Source organism: Rhyacophila brunnea, unplaced genomic scaffold (genome assembly GCF_057557595.1).
Source record: "Rhyacophila brunnea isolate RB1 unplaced genomic scaffold, BYU_Rbru_1.0 scaffold_21, whole genome shotgun sequence".
Lineage (NCBI taxonomy): Eukaryota > Metazoa > Arthropoda > Insecta > Trichoptera > Rhyacophilidae > Rhyacophila > Rhyacophila brunnea.
In genome coordinates, this window is record NW_028232871.1 from 14,659,900 (window position 1) to 14,676,403 (window position 16,504).

Sequence of the window (16,504 nt, forward strand, 5' to 3'; positions counted from 1 at the left end):
TTATGTTTTATTGAACTAGATGCACTTACCCCGCCAAAAATATATCATGGGGTAAGTGCGTCAGATGCTCTTACCCCATATTCTCTATTTTTTTTTGTATGGACAAGTTTTTGGCTAGTGATGTTCCTTGAAATAAAAAAATGTATTGAATTTGTAATTTGTGGTACCTAAACATTTTTTAATACAATCTCTAGATTCGTCCTCTACTCGGCCTGTATTATTGATTTATGAAGTCATACGTCACACTTGACTGTCAACTTAATAGAAGAAATAAGAAAAAATAATGTCACAATTTTAAAATTGCCTCCTGAAAAAAGCTTGTGATGAATCATTGGTGAAATGGCAAAGACTACATACACGTAGATTCAAAACTGCTTAAAAATGAATTTACAAGAATAATCGCAGAAACCTAGAAAAAACTTGACTACCAAATAATCAAAAACAGATGATAAAAAGGGAGGATTCAGCCATTTAATCGAAATGTTATGGGCTAAGACAAGTTTGACCCTATGATTGACAGTAAAAATATTACGGAAACTCTAATTGATTATGAGCATTGTATTGATCAGGGATCTTTTTCAATGACACAATCTGCGGATGATTAACACATCAAAAATCAACAGATTCTTCAATATTTGGCGAGGAAAATAACATACTTATTCAAGCACCTTCTACTTCTAATGAATGAATGACACCAGTGAAATCTACTAAGCGAATACAAATTTTGGATTGTCAAATAATAAAACCGCCAGTAGGAACAACTGATATAAAAAAAACTGTTGTTGCGGATAAAAGGGGAGGATCCTATAAAATTTAAAAAATCAAGCAACAGAAGAATGTTTTAAACCGTCTGAAAACATCCGTTAACCAAAAAAAACAGTTTAAGAAGATAGACAAAAATTCAAACAAAAAAAAATTACAAAATTCAAGAAATTAAAAAAAAAACAGTTACAACCAGTGGATCTTTTTTTTTTTTTTAGAATTATTAATAACCATGTCCTTGCTTTTTCGTACAAGGTGGTTGTTAGTAATTTTGAACAATCACGAACACCCAGGCTTTGAGAAAAACGCATAAATGTTTTTGTCATGACCGGGAATCGAACCCAGAACTCTCGGGTGGAAGTCCAGCGCCTTACCCACTGCACCACGAGAGCCGCAGTGGATCAGACGAGAGTGAGTCTGAATGGAAATCCTCTTCCGAAGAGGAAAATGTTGATGATTTTTATAGGTAAAGGTCTTATATTCGAAGAAAATTATTAGAAGAATTTGCTTGACGATTTTTAAATTGAGGTAAGGGTTGTAATTACTAATGAAATGTGGAATGCTGATATCACATTAAATTCCACCAGTGAGTCAACTAAAAGAAATGATATACTCTGATAAACCAAAAAGAAGTTGGGCGAAATGGGTACTTGTGGCCTTGCGAAAAAGTTTGAAAAACATTTTATTGGACGAAAATAAAACTGTAAAATTTGTAAGAAAATCGCATGGGAGGGCCAATAATTGTTCATACCCTAAAGTAGAGGATATATACGAAATCGGCCACGAGCATATAATTTCGGTACTACCGACACCTACTACAGGACGAAGGGGAGAAATTATATTTAAAATGCGTTTTGATGGTGGCAACTATGTGTAATTAGGTACAATAAAAATCGAAAAGAACATTTTTTATAACATATTATATACTGTGAACATGTTGAATTTTACATTGTACATCTCAAATTATTCAGCAAATAAAATATTTAAAAAATAACGAGTTAAGTACCTATTTTATTTTACCACAGTCACATCACTAGTGCTACATATGCCGCACTTGCCCAACTTTTTTTGATTTTATTTAATATCTTCTGTTCCCTAAGGAAATTTACCACCATAAACAATCAAAATGTTGCACTTAAAATATTATATTATCCTGAGGTTGATATATTTTTTGGCTGGTAATAATTATGAGAAATAATTTAACTAGATGCTCTTACCCCAAATGCGGGGGTAAGATCGTCTACTCGCCTTGTTTCCTTAAAACGTTTTTATTATAATTAATCATGCAACATCTACATCTGGTAGTCGAAAAAGAGATTATTGGTGAACAGTCAATAAAAATTTCGAAGAGATATTACAATCGTTTAAAGTTCAACATCAGCTTAAAGTTCATCTAGTCAATTTATATGCCGCACTTACTCTAACTCACCTTACAACAGTAGGCAAGGGTAGGCGTAGGCTGCTAAGATCCGCCATAAATAGTGTACATTAATCTTTGTTAGTCATACGTATTTGTTTTTATTGAACTAAGACTACAACTTACAGATGGTATAGGTTAGTTTTTAAAAATCAATTAAACCCCGCCCAAACCAAACCATAATAGTTTTGGTATAATTTAGGCAATACGATAAAATTGTGCACACTTTTTCATTCATACTTATTTGTTTTCGTTGTATTAATAATACATATTACACATATTGTTGGTTCATTTTTTTTTTATTCATTAAGCCTTGCCTAAACCAAACTATAATAGATAAAAAATATTATTCTATCTATAACATATTCAAAGTAATGTATGATTTAATTGCATAATTTTAGATATGTTATATATAGACGAGTATTTTTGACTATTATCTATTATGGTTTTGTTTTCGTAGGGTTTAATTGAATTTTAAAAACTAACCAACACCATCTGTAAATTGTAGTCTTATTTCAATGAAAACAAACGGGGGGTTAATTGTTAAAGTTTAGTGTGCACTATTTATGGCGGATCTTAAAAGCCTACCTCCACCCTTCGCCACTGATATACAATAAAATATTATAAAGTCAGTTCAATTTATAAAAAATGGAGGATTAAAGGGTTTCGAGTGTATAAATTGATTTCAAAATTAAATATGCGATTTAAATAAGTTTACTAAACTGTTCAAGATTCTGTGCATGTGCTGCTATCAATAAATATTTAAACTCTTATTGCCTTATTGGCGTTGCATTCGACTGAGAATGTCAACATATTATGTCACCCAGTCAGTCTAAAGAACATCTATACAGCCACATTTCTAAAGTCTCAACTCTCCGTAACATCTCCTGGATTAGCGTCCAAAACTCTATACCATAAAAAGGATCGCGAGAACATAACAGCAAACCATACGCAGTCTCAGATCTAGATTAAGGTCTCAATTCCTGAAATGGCGTCTCATTTTGAGAAAGGCACTCCTTGCAAAAGTACTGAGCTTGGTAAAATGAGAATAAACTTTTAAATACTTATATAACTTATTAACTTGGGTGTTGCATCAAAACCACGGTAAAAATCTCGAAATCTAATTTTAAATTCAAATTGAAACATTTACTTATACACCCGTTCGACCCTGTAAAAACATCATTAGGCTATCCCACATTCAAGCCGTCTGGTCTGGACACCGCCCTATATTATGATGAACGATTGTTCCATGTTTTTGTACTTATAAACCCTACATCCCTTTTCAAAGACAACCTGAGTTTAAAAAATAAAACCGAGATTTATAGACGGTCTTGACGTAGAGAATTGCTTTACCTTCGAGTATAGTGATCAAGCATATTTGAAATGTAAAAATGAATACAATGAATTAAAAATGAAAATATAAATTATATTAATTTCGAGATGTTGATTTAATAGTCGATATCAATTTCAGTCGTAACACCATTATCAAGAATATAAAAATTAATCCTTTAACTCCATTCAAGTACCTATACAACATCATTCATCCCAGCAAAATTCAAAAAAATACCCACCTACTACTTGGAAAACGTAATAACATAATTTAATTTTAATTATTAATTAATTAAGTAATTAAACAGGTTATTAAATATTATTCCCATGCCCTCAGACCATGGCCCCTATAAGGGGGGAGGGGGGCTGACAGTGCTCTATCCTGGGGCCCCGGCGTGACGAGACGACCATACCGAGATAAACACAGATCACAAATTTGCTCTAATAGTAAAAAAAAGTTTACTTTGATGATATTAATACCTAATTAAAACTTTTGGTTGTAGGTACGATGCAATTTTTTACTGTGTGCCGATACTCAACAACTCCACAAAAAATGCTAAAAATACAACATTTGGATAACGCTACTGTAGCGCGTCACACTGACTTTACCCTTAAGGGGACGCTCTACAGAATTGCCCTTGAGAATTGAAAATATGATTTTTTTACATGTGGTCCGGAATTGTTGCTCTACTGGTAATATGCAAAGGTCGCCGACAATGCTTTGGTCTAAAGTAATAATAATGATCTCTTATTTAATTTAAATCATAACACTGTCAAAGTGTATAAAATATGGGGTGACCAAAAAATGATATCTTCTAATATACGTAAATGTTACTAAATTCAATTTGTTAATCAGGTGTTTGGTGGAAAACATTGCAACCAATATGATGGATAGCCACGATATAAACTTAATAATAATATATTAATAACGTTTTAACCTGAAATTGTCCGAGAGCTAAACATACGAAGGATGTTGAAATACATATCTACCTACATTTTTATTTCATGTGCTATCCAAAAAACATTATTAATGAATAGTATTTATTTTGAATATGTAAGACCTATTACATAACTATTTAAAAAAATGGGTACATATTGTTTAATTCTAATGCATATTTAAAAAAAAAATAATATAGTGATGTCTGTTTATTATAAAAGAAAGTGACTTTTTATTAAAAGAAATGAAAATATAATTTATTATATTTTCATTTCTTTTAAAATGGAATTCTACCAAGTAAATGCTAACTCAATTAATGACTTTTTATTACTTACCCGATTAGTTTAATTAATTTAGTCTGACACTTTTACAAACAAGTAACGCAACTTTACTTTTAGTTGGTAGGTACAATAATTATTAATTAATAAAAGCCAATGCAAGAAATAATTTATACTCATAAAAAATGGTCACCCATAGATTTTTTTTTATTCAAAGCTAGCGATCGCAGAGAACAAGACAAAAAAAACTGCCGACTTTATCGAATCAATCACCCAGGGCTGTCGAAGACGTCTTACTTGTTTTTATGATAAATTGTTTTTAATTGTGTGCAATTTGGCGGGAAAATATAATATATACAGTTGCTTACCATTCGGTTATCCCATGAGCTGGGTTTTGTTTACTCTTTTGCTGACATCCTACAGTTTTATCTGATATTATAAAAGTCACACAGTACAACAGTGTTTAAATCTAATATGTAATTGCACCGGTTTAATTAAAAACTATAACGAAATTAACATTTTAATGATTTACAGATTTTCCTATGTTATATCAACTTAATAGCAATTTTAATGAGACCAGATACATATGACGATATATCCAAAATACACATCATCAGATAATATGTGAAATATTTTGATAAGCAAAAAAATAAGAACAATACAAAAATAACATAACATAATCAGCTAGTCTTTTCATAATTATTTTAGATGAATGTTGTATGCCGTTTGACGCTTGGAAGTATGTAATTATTCCATCGGTACAGTAAGCTATTTTTAACTTTAAATTTGTAACTCTTTAAAACGTAAAATTAGATTCATATTATTTTGACAGCCCTGTATTCGTTCGGCCGGTTTCAGATTACGTCGCATACATGTTATGTTTGAAGGGAATAATAATAATGATATTCCTTCGACCGAGAATTGTAATTAATAATTATTGCGTTTCTTAAAATAAATCCCCGATGGTTAGAGGTTTTTGAGGTTAGACTGAATTAAAATGACGTCCTTTCAACGCTGAGGTTTATTTCTGACTAAACTATGAATGACCTTGTTCCTGTTCAGCTGAGTCTTAACGGTAGATAGGGGGGCCCGTTAAACATCTTAGCCTAGGGCCCGCTTCAAGATGTGGGGGCCTTATTACCATTCAATTAAATAATTTATGTAGGTACCATTTATTTATAAATAAATGGTTGGTGTAGGAACCACAATTTTGTGATTTGTCAAAATGTATCGTATTCTATATTATTTTTGTTTTGCATTAGTAATTAATAAAAAAAAAGTAGGTATATAGTGTAGATCGCCAGTGAGCTTTTGAAAGTTTATAGAGTTCGAACGCTGTCGTTTTCGACAGTGTTGACATGTGTGTCCCTGATAACTATCTTATAAGTCGGGAATTACAATTATTGTTTGTAGTCCCAATGTGCGGAACTAACCTGCCATTGGTAATGCCAATTGGGCGGGCTGGTGGCTCCATAAGTATAGAAAACATTTTATGATCGAGTTGTACACCATTTTTAATTTTCATTTTCCTTTATTTTTTTTCATATTTATTATTTCTACCATATTGCTTTTAAAGTATTGAAACCTATCGGAGCTGCATTGTAATTTTACTGACAAAAATTAATACATCTTTTTTGCAAATAAAATGTTTTTCTTAATTTCCCACACTTTTGATGTATGGCACATATCACCTATCTTCTCAATGGTATTCCTGTCAAATCACTAAGTTTGTGTTAAAATTCTTATAACTATACCTAACAGATTACAATACAATATTTTAAGTCGTGTCCGGAAACTTGTATGTATGCAGTTCGCCGTATCACACTTTTTTCACCGTGAAATCGTATATCGGAAATATATGGCCGTATAGTAAAGACCGTCCAATCACTGGGTCGTATGATACTGACATAAAAATAAAACACGGTTCTTGTCGGTTTACACTTTACAGGAAGCCAGCAGCAAACAAATTTTGAAAAAATACCTACTGGATTATTTGTTAGGTTAGGTTAGGTTTTCATTCTTGAATTCATGAATAATTATGCCAAAATCAGCTATGAACATTGAATTAATTTACGTCATATTGAATCTAATAATATTGTAAACCGTATAGTATACGGCAGTGGCGAAGGGTGGAGGTAGGCTGTTAAGATCTGACATAAATTGTGCACATTAAACTTTGTTAGTCATACGTATTTTTTTCATTGAACTAAGACTACAATTTACTGATGGTGCTGGTTGGTTTTTAAAAATCAAGTAAACCCTGTCTTAACAAAATCATAATAGTTTTGGTATACTTTGGGCGGTCCGACAAAATTATCCACACTTTTTCATTCATACTTATCTGTTTTAGTTGAGTTAGAATACATATTATACACATTGTTGGTTAATTTGTTTGGATTCACAAACCCCAGCCTAAACCAAGCAATAATAGATAAAAAATATTATTCTATGTATAAAATATCCTCAATAATATATGATTTAATGGCATACTTTTAGATATTTTACAGATAGACGAGTATTTTTTGACTATTATCTAGTATGGCTTGGTTTTCGCAGGGTTTAATTGAATTTTAAAAATTAACCAACACCGTCTGTCAATTGTAGCCTAAGTTCAATGAAAACAAATACGTATGACTTACAAAGTTTAGTGTGCACTATTTATGGTGGATCATAACAGCGTACCTCCACCCTTCGCCACTGGTATACGGTCATCTCTTTCCGATAGAAAATTCACGGCGAACTGTGCGACGGTGAAATGTTTTACGTACAATTTACTTGTAACCCATTATTATTTGAACTGTCAAATCATTCAGTATGCGTTAAAATTCTTATAACTATACCTAACAGATTACAATACAATATATTAAGCTGTCAAAGGACTACAACTAATTTAAGCAGTCCCCAAAATCCCTTCGCTTTGGCATTACTAACACCGTTTCTCGCACCAAAGGGCATACCTTAAAAATATAATCTTCCATCTTATAATATTATTACAAATAAAATAACATGTCGACCCGACGTTGACAGGGTGATACGAAGGTATTCTGTAAAATATTTTTGAATCGCGCGACTCTTAAACAGAGGTTAGTAACAGTTTATATTTTGAAGATTTTAATATGTAAATGTAGTACTTAGGTAATTAAAATTTAAGTTTTTAGTATTGGTAAACAATTCGTTATTACATGACATGGCGTGTCTTTGGAGGGAGCACATTATATCTATTATGTAGGTACCTCAGTGGCGAAGGGTGGAGGTAGGCTGTTAAGATTCGACATAAATAATGCACACTAAAATTTCTCAGTAAAACATATTTGTTTTCATTGAACTAAGACTACAATATGTAGATAGATAGTGTTGGTAAGTTTTTAAAATTCAATTAAACCCTGCGAAAATCACGCCATAATAGATAATATTAAAAAATATTCGTCTATCTATAACATATCTAAAATTATACTATTAAATCATACATTACTTTGAATATTTATAGAATAATATTTTTTATCTATTATAGTTTGGTTTCGGCAAGGCTTAATAAATTTTTAAAAAAATGAACCACCAATATGTGTATGGATGACTGAAAGGTGTGCACAATTTTGTCGTATCGCCCAAAGTATACCAAAACTATTATGGTTTGGTTTAGGCGGGGTTTAATTATTGATTTTTCAAAACTAACCCACACCATCTGTAAATTGTAGTCTTAGTTCAATAAAAACAAATACGTACCTTTGACTAACAAAAGTGTGCACTATTTATTAGAATCTTATTAGCCTACCTCCACCCTTCGCCAATGGTACCTACTTACATTGCACTATGGATGATTCAAATTCATTTATTTACATAACGAGTTTTTCGCTTGTCACCATAACTTGTCACCAATATAAAAGAATTGTGTTAAACCACTTTTTTTTAAATAATGCACACTAAATAATTGTAATAAAGCACACAGGCCAGCGGTTGCAGGTGCAAGTTCCGTCGGGTGTCGTATTGTCGTATTTTCAAAAGAATTGTATTCTACCACTTTAAATCTCGTACACAATCATTGTAGGTTATACATAATTTAAAACATATATTATCTAATACCTACCATAATACCAACCAGAAAACATGCAGAACCCATAGACAAAACCATTAAATGCACAAGGCAAAAGTATTAATCACGAGATGTCTTCATAAATAAAGAATGTGACCCAAGAAGGGCTTTTAAAGGAAACTAGTTATTATCCCCTTATAGAAAAAGTAGGTTTTATCTTTACGCTGAGCTTTAAAAAAACCATTAGTACGCGAAAGCTCATTGACTTGGATAAGCTTAATCGACGGCTTTTGAATTTTAAACAATATATAACAGAAGTTAGAGTATAAAAAAGTAATTAAGATAAAATTGAGGAATGAGAGTGTTTATAAAATAACGCGATAATTGATTTAGGGGTGGCTTTAGAATAAAAAATTTATTAATGAATCGTATTTATTTCATGAAAAAAAAACGAAAGTAGCTGATTGGTTGATTTCGAAGCGTATTTTATGGAATTAAACATGAATAGACAGTACCCAGTGACGTCCTCAGGCAAAGAACAGACTTAGAATGCCTACCTTTTAATTTTTAGTTTAAAACCGTCTGAAAAAATTGTTAGGTACCTAGTTACTTCAGACAATTTTAAACACACTAATACACCAATTTGAAAAAAATAGGTACATACTACACACCATTTGCTGAGAATTAAAGCATTTCCACAAAGCCTAATCTCAGTGTTGGGTACGTGGAGGTATGTGGCGCTGACAGGTTCGGAGGCAACGATTACAATACAACAATTTAGTTATATTGTGAGGATTTTTTTATGCTTCGATTATTTTTTTTTAAACTAAGATGTCAATACCTTCTAAAGAAGCGGGCACACTGTCTGCTTCGTTGAAAACCGCCACTGCTTTCAAGGGTTGTAATATTTGTATTCATTCCTTCCTTAGCAAATCTTTATAATATGCCGCCCTTATGCAACGCACGACCTGCCTACCGCCACGGGACGTCACTGACATTAGCCACACATGAAAGAATGGATAGAGACAATGAGTCGATATTTTTGAGAATAACAGAAATATGAATTAATGGATATCATTTTAATAACAGTCTGCCAATCATGATTAAATAATTTTGAAATATCACCCTAATGTAGAATTAAGAGAAAACTTTGTTTCGAGTCATCTAAAATGAAAATGAACTAATTTAGATAAGTAAGCATCTAACTTGATATGTACCTAATATTAATTAAATCACAAGTCGGCAAGTTCACAATAATAAATAGACGCACATTTCTCCCACAAAATTGTCCGAAGGTCCGAAGCTAGGACGAAATGAATTTGGAAAATATTTGAAAAAGATTTTAGAAAATAAAATTGGACACGGCTTTCATCGCTTGGCCTACGTGGTTAAATACTAATTTCAAAACGGAAATATCTGAAGCAGTGAAACAATCTAAAAAAATCCGTGCTCCACTCCATCTGGATAAAAACATACCTATTATTCCACTGTTCCTTGATCCGGTCGCTGCTCCTATTGGGGTTACATGTAAATTGTACGTAAAACATTTCACCGTGGCACAGTTTGAGTTTTTTTATCGGTAAAATCTTATCTTATATGAATATTAATTCAATTTTCATAGCTGATTTTGGCAAAATTCATGAATTTATTCAAGAATGAAAAACTAACCTAACCTAACTTTATAAATAATATAATATATCGGCTATTTTAAAAATTTGTTACTGCTGGCTTCCTGTAAAGTGTAAACGTAAACCAACAAGAACCGTGTTTTCTTTAGACATGAATTTTATGTTAGTTACGATTACGATAGTTAGATACGACCCAAAGAGGTTAGACGGTCTTTAATATACAGCCATATATTTCCGATAAAACATTTCACAGTGAAGTCTGATACGGCTAACTGCATACGTACAAGTTTCCGGATACGAAGTATTGGAGAAGAAAGTGGATAATAATTCAAGATGAGAATTCTTGATAAATTTTGACTGTAGATTTATCAAAGAAATTCCAACATTACCATAGAACAGATTAGATTGACAGCCAGTGTTTCAACAACTATTTTCGTTCGAAATGTTATTTGGTTGAGTTTGGTATTTAGCTACTGCATATTAGAAGCATTTTGTTTTTTCTCCTTTTCATAGAAATCTATTTCGAATCGACTCGACTCCGACACGCCAAATGTGTTGGAAAATATTTGGAATTGGTTTGGACGGCAGCTAATCTTCTACAAATAAAGTTTCAACAAATCCGAAGACAGCCGAGAAAAATCTATCTTCACTCCGGTAGACGATACGCTGCTGCATTCAATAACAATTTGACGTTCCACAAGGGTATCAACTTTATACACGCATGTACTAACGACCAGATTAATAAAGAAGGATAATAAATACACTTGACACGTCGAAAAGAATTTTACATAACCTTTATGCCTAATCCCCGTCTGGATTAAACCTCCCCTATTTTGAGTATTTCGGTGTCAAATTTAATATGAAGACTTAACTTGGAAGCCCTACAAAGTAAACTAATAAGTCTGGAAATCCAACCCCTTGCCTAATCCCTCTTTCAATTTTGTCACTTCCAAGAAAAATAATGCGGCGCCATATTTCCAAAACAATCTAACCTAAACGGTCCTAGGATTGGGACATTTGGGTGCCAGGACAATTGGGCGTCGCATTGTCCAATGAAATAAATAGACCTTTTGTACAGAAAGTAGACGAGGAATTTTATACAGTTTCTATCTACTACTCGGTAGTTTTAATATGTTCGCTCATATCATAATGTTTTTGAATTTATACCTACTTCTTTTGGGACGTAGTGAAATTGAGAAACCGTTACGGAAGTGAAAATGATGTCGCCTCGTCATAAATAGCTTCATTCCGTTTTTCTATTGAAAATAATACCATATTTAAAATTTCTCTTTCCCATTGTTTAGGTAAATTATTTTGTAATTGTTAAACGATGACAAAAATATGAAAACTATAAAAAATAAATTCAATAACTATAAAAACACAACTAATATAATTTAATGTCTATGCAATTAGCGAATAAGTGATTTTTAGAGCCTTCGATTTTTTCCGATATGGTAACACTGGAGTCTGGTCCGCCATTAAAATTTTCTTACTAAACGTCGTAAACGTCAGATGATGTTTACAATTTTCAGAGATGCCATCATGGGAAATAGATTATAAATAATATTACATAATATATAGAATTATTAAAACTAATATTACCATTTTCAAATTATTTATAATTATTTTATTTAACAATACAACAACAATAACTGTGTATAAATACATATCATTATAATTTGATTATGCTTTTTAATTAAAACTTTATTGATTGTATTAAATAGCTTTTATCGTATTTTCTACTTACCTACATTTTGTTTTGTTATTTTTGTTACGCCAAATAAGTATATCTTCTAACGCGCGTACATAACTACACACACCGATTTTTTTTATTGTGGATTGAGAGATCACGCCTGAGGCTTTATATACAAATAAAAGAACTCTCTTCTCATTGGAACTTAAACATACTATACACAATTAAAACATTATTTATGTGACATATATAATGACATATTTAAATAATTATATAATTTAAATATGAATAACAATATTAAATTTTTTTTTTAAAGTACCTATAATTCACGAACGTCTATTTATTTTTGAATACCATTTGATTACGTGGCGCCCAGTTGTCCCGGCGCCGAATCGTCTTAGACCCAACGGTCATTGTTCACCTTGTAGCAGTGCTACAAGAATGAAATACGCAACATTAGTGACTGCACGGGTTAACATTGCAGAAGGCACAGAGCGTCGTGTTTACACAATATGGCGGGAGACAGGTATTTGTTATTACCCAAATGTAAAAAATGTAAAATGTACTAGAATTTACAAGGTTGGATCGTAGCCATTCGCTGAAATCATTGAAATCGTTCTCCGGGGATAAACAGTGAGACGGACGTCTAATCTAACCTAACCACATATAACTTCTTATTCGTTGTTTACGACTCTAAAATGGAAATGACCTCCGTAAGCTCCAGCAGTAATAGTTGAGATCTTGAAAAAAATTACCCAACTTCTGACCATTCATTGAAATATACCTAATCACACAAAGTTAACCACTACCATTAGTAGACGCAAAACTAAGTTGCTAGTAACATATCGTCACCTCAATACTACAACTAGATAACACTGATTTGGTCATTGTTGGGAAAATTAAATTTAAACTTTACTTGATTAACATAAATCTAGGCTATAATTATTAATTAAAATAAAAATAGAAAATTTTGCTTGTTTAATTGAGAACAATTAAATAATGTTCAATTTTATAAAAAAAATATTGTAGATTTATTTATTTTATGCATTTATGTATGTATTTTCAAATACAAAATTAATACAGTTCCCATTAACTTCTGACTTACCTAGTTTTATCATTTTGTAGAGAAGGAAATGTAAAGGTAATTATATTCAATAGATATCTCAAAAACAGTGAACATCAAGTTATCTAGTTGTAGTATTGAGGTGACGATATATATTAATTCTAGCCTATTCTTTAGTAATTACGTGTTTACATTATGCCTTCTGCATTATTCAGGAATTAATAAACATACAAATTCAAGATTTATTCAAAATTATAAAGAATACACTCCAATCTAGGTATAATGTCATTAGACGACGTTTCTGATGAGAGTAAGTTGTCAATTCAAATAATATTAAGTATACCTAACTATAATTTCATACATACCATGTTATTGTGGTTCAATCTCGCATTCAGTAGATACTTTTAATAGGCTTGTGAATCTGTACGAAAGGTCAATTCCAGAATTCAACATCCATAATATTCAGCGTTGCCAACTTAGCGGTTTTCTTGTCAGATATAGCATTTTTGAATAGCCATCTAGCTTTCAAAATTTCCTTCTGGCCTATAGTATTAAGTCTAGCGTTTTACAACACAGCAAACAGTCTAAAACTTCTCATAATAAAGCTATAATATCACACCAAAATTACTCGAAAGTCAAGCTGCTGGTCTAACGTATTTTATGTCTTACTAGGAAAAAATACCAGGTGGCAGCGTCACCTGTCAACATCCTTGTCAATGCGCAACCGATATAAATAATGTGTGTCGTGCGCTGCGTTGTATAAAGTAGACATACATATCACGACAAGTAGGTAGATGTAATATTATATACACATTATAATTATGTAATACAGTATACACTAAATCAGAGGGGGGCTTTTGGATGGAGGGCCAAATTCAAGAATTCAAAATGAGCGGCGGGCCGCAAGTAAAATACCATTTTTAGATATACACTATGTATTATTACGAAAAATAAACATTACAAAAAAAAATAATGAGAAGAATGAAACTGTTGTACTTACACTTTTTTAAATGTTGGTGTTAATTTTGTACTTAGTTGATATTCTCAAAACTGCTTGTAAATGGGCATCGGAGATATTTGATCGTAAATTTTTTTTATTGAGGTTCATGATCGAAAATGTTTGTTCAGATATATAGGTTGATCCTAAAATAACGAACATTTTTCTTGCATAATCTTTAAGTTGGTCGAATTTGTCTGAATTAAGGGCATTGTAAAATTTGGAGATTTCTTCACGACGATGCAATTCTGTAAAATCAGTATCACACTGCAGATCAATAATCTCATGTTGTAGCTCTGTCGGTACGCTATCAATATCTATTGAAAATGGATCGCGTACTATTGCTAAACTTGTCTCAATTTTTCGGAAGTCACCAAATCTTTGTGAAAAAACGTCATTCAGAGCTTTAATAATTTTATCATATACTTCAAATTTATACTCTGATTTATATTCAGCAACTTCAAAGTTGGAAAGTGGTCCGCGTTGTTATTCGATATTTGTCGAAGGAATAACTTGAGTTTTAATTGAATTCCATTCGAACTTTTTACCATAATCATGGGCATATATTTTTTTTCATTGCAACGCGGAGTTAAAAGTATAGTGGTTACATAGTGTGAGACGAGACGCAAGGAAGACGTACTGAGATAATACATTTACGAAACAACAAACTCTTCAAATTTTAATCTATTGTCAATATTTTTAAAAAAATATAAAAAAGTTATTCGTAATTATAACTATCATAAGTACAATTAATGATGGCGGGCCGCAAAAAAATACCCGGCGGGCCGCAGTTTTCCCCCCCACACCCTGCACTTAATGTTACCTACATACAAATTGACGACAAAATTTCCTATCTTCATTAATTTTAAATTCGACGACATGTTCTATTAGTATGTTATAAAATACTACATTTTTTTTTATCTTTGTTCTTGTAAAAACTATGTTTATAATTAGACATTTTTTTGAAATGATGGTTTGTACTGACGCTTTTTCAATTTTAAAAAATCTAGCATTTTATTATCATCTGGCTTATTTTCTTACCCTATCTGGCATATTTTGATAATGACAGTTGGCAACACTGATAATATTGCACGATCGGAGTCTAAAGACGAGTTTTATTAAAATTGACATATTAAAAAAGATGGCTGCCGAAACCAGGGATCGAACCAGGGACCTTTAGATCTTCAGTCTAACGCTCTCCCAACTGAGCTATTTCGGCTGATGGCAATAGTGACATTATAAAATATGTAATGTCATTTATATTAATCAGTCGAATTATTATCACAACCATTATCAGTACTGCCCCCTTCGAAGAATTAATTATACACATAATTAAATAAGCAATTAAGTACTTAATTAATTTTTAAATAAATAAAAATAATAAGATATTTTTATACTATTAAGCACACACATTTATTTACTGTCTACTTTCTAGCCATTAAATAGTGTTTTAAAGTCTTTCAATCATTTAATTTTAATATTTTATTATAATTCGCTATCGCAGAGCTTCCTAACCGGTATGCCGCATGATATCGTTCAAATTAAATTATATCGTAAAAATTACACTTTTTGCAATATGCCAGCGAAGGTAAACTCGTGGCACGCTAAAAAAATTCGACAGCACGCCAAAAAATAAATTCCTTTATTTTTTTAATATTCATTATAATAATATTAAAAACATGGAAAAGCAAGACTGATACTTTTATATCTGTTAAAAAACTAGCAATCTCGTTGTTGACCATGTTTTCTTCCACGCACCTACTCATGTGAAAATATTTTATCTATATTGAATCATGTACCTACATTCAAAGACTAAATAATTACAAGATAAAAAAGAACTTTTTATATACCACGTTTTTAAATTTTATGTTGAATCATATAACTTGACAATTCTATGTTTTAATAATTTAGGACAAATAAGGCAATTGTCAACTAATCATTTTTTTGCTATTTTGCAACAAACAAACAAATAAATATAGAATACTGAAATGTTATTTTGATTTCCATAGTAACGCACGAATATATTAATAATTTAGTTGCTAGGACCACCCCCTTAGCAACCAATAATAGTGGATTGGATTACGGATTTCTTCCGAAATAACTTTTCATACAAAACAGAATTAACTGAAAATTAATTCAACTCTACTTAAAGATGGCTAAAAGTATTTAAAAAAAAATGCATTGGCATCGTGTTCTGATATATTCTAAAAGTTCCAAATGTCTAGCTAGTCCGGAAGTTACTTAAAAATCGATTGCAAGATTTGTACTGGATAAACAACCAGCGGACAAACAAGAATACGAGCTAAGAAAAACATGGTAAAATTAGGTTGACAAAGGAAGATTCAGCGGCAAGTATTAATGTGCAATCAA

The 16,504-nt window shown here is 31.6% G+C and overlaps 1 protein-coding gene and 1 non-coding gene across 3 annotated transcripts in view; both read right to left on the reverse strand.

The window, feature by feature from the left end:
* The window catches only part of DAAM (disheveled-associated activator of morphogenesis-like protein), a 551,406-nt gene that overhangs the window by 423,439 nt on the left and 111,463 nt on the right, over positions 1–16,504 (reverse strand). The window lies entirely within an intron of this gene.
* Positions 15,281–15,353, reverse strand: TRNAF-GAA (transfer RNA phenylalanine (anticodon GAA)). Its single transcript has one exon. It is a non-coding gene; the product is annotated as a tRNA-Phe (tRNA).